This window comes from Galeopterus variegatus, unplaced genomic scaffold (genome assembly GCF_000696425.1).
Source record: "Galeopterus variegatus unplaced genomic scaffold, G_variegatus-3.0.2 Scaffold9632, whole genome shotgun sequence".
Classification (NCBI taxonomy): domain Eukaryota; kingdom Metazoa; phylum Chordata; class Mammalia; order Dermoptera; family Cynocephalidae; genus Galeopterus; species Galeopterus variegatus.
In genome coordinates this window covers 59,169-63,205 of record NW_007735743.1, presented here as the reverse complement: position 1 = coordinate 63,205, position 4,037 = coordinate 59,169, and the positions used below count along the sequence as shown (strand labels likewise).

Below are 4,037 nucleotides of genomic sequence, written 5' to 3'. Positions count from 1 at the left end.
TTTTAGAAACTGTTGGATTTAATAGAAGACTTGAAAAAAAAACTGATAAATGAAAAAAAAGAAAAGTTAACATTGGAATTTAAAATTCGAGAAGAAGTTACCCAGGAGTTTACTCAATACTGGGCTCAACGAGAAGCTGACTTTAAGTAAGTTATGTCTTTCATGTCCTGGTAAAAATGAGAATTTTATTTACTTGTTTAATTTTTTTAAAAAAACTTATTACTTATTTTATATTAGGTAGCTTCTGAATTCTGACTTCTCTATACAAGCTTGAAGATAGCTGTTACTAATCCCCATGCATAATTGTTTAACTTTGCTTTTAATCTATAATGTAGTTAGTCTTAGAAATTTAAAACAAAAACACGAAGCAATGCCTTTTCCGTTTTTTAATGAGATTGATTTGTGTTATATCTTAAGAGAGATATTAGAAGAAAATGCTGAATGTCGTTTGGCTATCTTCAAGGATTTGGTTGGTAAATGTGACACTCAGGAAGAACCAACAAATGAAGATTTGTGCCATGAAAGTTAAAACGGAAGTATGTTAACTGAAATACTAAAAAAGTCAGTCAGGTTTTGGTACTAGGATTTAGTGTACCACGGCAACGATGAGAAACTTTAATGTCGTTTAGAATTAAAACAGTACTTACTGTGGAGCTTTATTATAACTAGGAATGGGGCTGGCCTGTTAGCTCACTTGGTTAGAGTGTGGTGCTGATAATACCAAGGTCAAGGGTTCAGATCCCTGTACAGGCCAGCTGCCAAAAAAAAAAAAATAGGCATGTTTTGTTAGGAAGGTAAGCACAATTAGTTTAAATATACCTACTGGACTTAGAAAAATTTATATTTTTGTTACATTTATATCCCATTTTGCTATTGCTTAAGTCATATTGGTTGTAGGCAGATAGATTCCTTTTTGTCTGATTATGGGATACCCCTCAGATTAGTTTTAACCTTAAACATTTTTAAATTAAAAAAAAATTAAAGGTGTAAGAGAACTAAGGGGTAATTACTTACTGTTCTGATCAAACTAGATATAACTAGCATGCTCTTCTGAAAGAAATTAAAATCACAAAATTTCCTTTAAAAAATTGCCAAAAGAAAAGTTGATCTCATAGAAGTAGAGAGCAGAATAGTGGTTACTAGAGGCTGGGAAGGGTAGGGGGAGAAGGGGAAAGACAGAGGTTACAGATACAATTATAGCTGGACAGGAGGAATAATTTCTAGTGATCTATAGCTTTGTAAGGTGACTAGAGTCAGCAGCAATTTATTATATACTTTCAAATAGTTAAAGAGAGGATTTTGAGTTTTCCGAATACTGACCCTTCACTTGAATCTGGACTGGCCTTAATGATTTGTTTGCAACTCAAAGAATGATATAAAAGTGATGTTGGTTGACTTTCAAGATGAGATCAAGAACGGTCATGCACCTTCTGCTTGGTTCTTTGGGGATGCTCACTCTGGAAAACCAGCTGTCATGTAAGAAGTTCAAGTATCTAGAAATTACCATGCTGACAGGTAATGAGTGGGCATCTGGCCAGCGTCAACTGCCAGCCATGCAAGTAAGACATGGGGGTGTTATGCACAGTCGAGTCTTCAGATGACTATAGCCCCAACCAGCAGCTGACTATGACCACATGAGGGGCCTGCAGGGAGACCTGTCTGGCCAATCCCTCCCTAATGCCTGACCCACATGTCATGAGTCCATTCAAATGCCTATCTTACATCACTAATTGTAATTTGTTCTGAAACAATACCTTTAGAAATTTTAGTTGTTTAAAATCAGTTTTACATGAAACATAAGTTGTAGAACAAATTTTTCCAAAATATATACATACCTTTCTGTGGACAAAGACAGCTGCTCACAGGGGCTCTAATTTAGTCTTTACTTTTAATTTATCTTATGTATTCAGGGAAGATGAATCTGTGGCTGAAATTTTTCATCTGAATACACAGTTTAATTTCAGGGACATATGAAATCTTCAAAGTAGTTGTAATCTAGTCATTAGAAAAGATATTTTCTGCTTTCCTGAGTTTTTATGTGAGATAAGACAGGGTCAAGCATACACCTGAACTCCCATTAAAAGACATTTTTCTATTCTTTTAAAGTAAATTTAGAAAGATTGTTTTTATAGTTTATAATAATTTGTCTGCCTTCAGATACTGTTAAACAAAACACAAAATTGAACCCAAATAGTAGAAAATAAATGAAAAGTGATGAAACTCCTTTTCAGGACATAGAAGGTTATGAAAGTTTCAGAGTCACACTGGTCATAGGAAGCAAAGAAAGATTTTTAGGAAGTGGGAAAGAGAGAGGTAAGCATTAATGATGTAATTCTGTGAATTATCATCAAAATATAATTAAAGTCATAAAGGTGAATACATTCTCCAAAGAAGTAAATGCAAATATATAGAGAAAAGGAGATTATATCATATATACATGGTACGCATTCAATAAATATTGGTTCAAGGTGTCAAAGACTGAAGAGAGCTCTGAAAAGGAAAAGTTTGAAAATAACTTTTTTTTTGCTTCTATATATCACTCTTTTTTTTCCCTTGCTTCATTGCAAATTTACACTCAGTTGTCTGAAGTAGATAAAACAAAGGAAGAGCTTACACAGCAGATGACAAATCTCCAGACTGAACAAGCATCTTTACAGTCAGAAAACACACAGTTGGAAAGTGAAAATCAGAATCTTCGGCAGAGACTTCAAGTAATGGCTGAACTGTATCAAGAAAATGGAATGAAACTCCACAGGAAATTGATAGAAGAGGAAAAGGACCGGTTAGAGAAGGACGAGAAACTTTCCAAAGTAGAAGAGAAGATGAGCCATGCAGCTGAGGAACTGGAGACCTACAGAAGGCGAGCCAGAGATGTGGAAGGAGAATTGGAGAGAACCGTTCATTTTTATCAAGGGCAGATGACTTCCTATGAGAAAAAAGCACATGAGAATTGTTTTGCAGCTGAGACTGCTGAAAGACATCTCAGGTATTTAAGGAAAGTAAATATTCACAAGAGACAAAAATTAGCTGAAAAAGAGTTTAAATTTGAACTTTTCAAAAAAGATCCTTATGCAGTTGATGTTCCCAATACAACATTTGGTGGAGAGCATTCCCCATATGGTGCCTCACCCGTGGGTCGACCTTCATCCGAAACGAGAGCTTTTCTGTCTCCACTCAGACTCGCACCTTTGACTCCAGGGCGAGGAGGAGGAAGAGGCTCAAGAGGCCCAGAGAATATTCTGGACCACCAGATGACCAATGAAAGAGGAGAATTGGGCTGTGATAGGTTAACCGATTCTAATGGAGCACCTTCTGGGTTCCTGTCACCTCCGTGGGAACAGCACTTGAGTATGATGGTCCCTCCACCAGGCCAACCATGTTCTGATCCAGCTCTTTTTCCATGAAGGCAAGACGGATTTGATTCTAATCCTGGTGGACCGTCTGGACCAGCAGAACTCAGAAGTTTTCATATGCCTTCTTTGGTTAAAGTGGATGCGCCAAAGTCTTCACAAATGGAATCCAGTAGAAATGACATCAAAGACGACCTTGGTAATGTAAATGTGCCTAATTCATCTGTGCCTGCTGAAAGTGAAGCAACTGGCCCTGGCTTCGCTCCTCCACCTTTTCCTGCAGTCAGAGGTCCATTGTTTCCAGTGGACATGAGGGGTCCATGCATGAGAAGAGAACCTCCTTTTCCTCCACCTCCTCCAGGAAGCATGTATGGAGCTCCTCGAAATTATTTTCTACCAGGTGTCTTCCCTGTCCAGCCACCACCTCCATTTGCAATGAGAAATGTCTATTCACTGAGGGGTTTTCCTCCTTATGTTCCTCTAAGAGCTGGATTTTCACCTCCACTCCCACATTCTGAAAGTAGGGGTGAGTTCCCTACAGGGTCACTTCCATGCTCAAATGACCCTACTCCTGAAATCCAGAGCCACAGCAAGAAACCTGATGATATTTTTGGTCTCTCTTCATAAATAGTTTTGACTTATCCCTCATTTTCAGTTTAAGTAACTACTTTTTTTTTGCTCAAATTA

At 37.5% G+C, this 4,037-nt stretch overlaps 2 pseudogenes; both read left to right on the top strand.

Annotated features, from left to right (window-relative positions):
- LOC103609459 overlaps positions 1-529 on the top strand; it is a 12,050-nt pseudogene extending 11,521 nt beyond the window's left edge.
- A 2,041-nt stretch (positions 530-2,570) lies between these two features.
- On the top strand, positions 2,571-3,977 carry LOC103609457 (annotated as a pseudogene).
- The last annotated feature ends 60 nt before the right edge of the window (positions 3,978-4,037 follow it).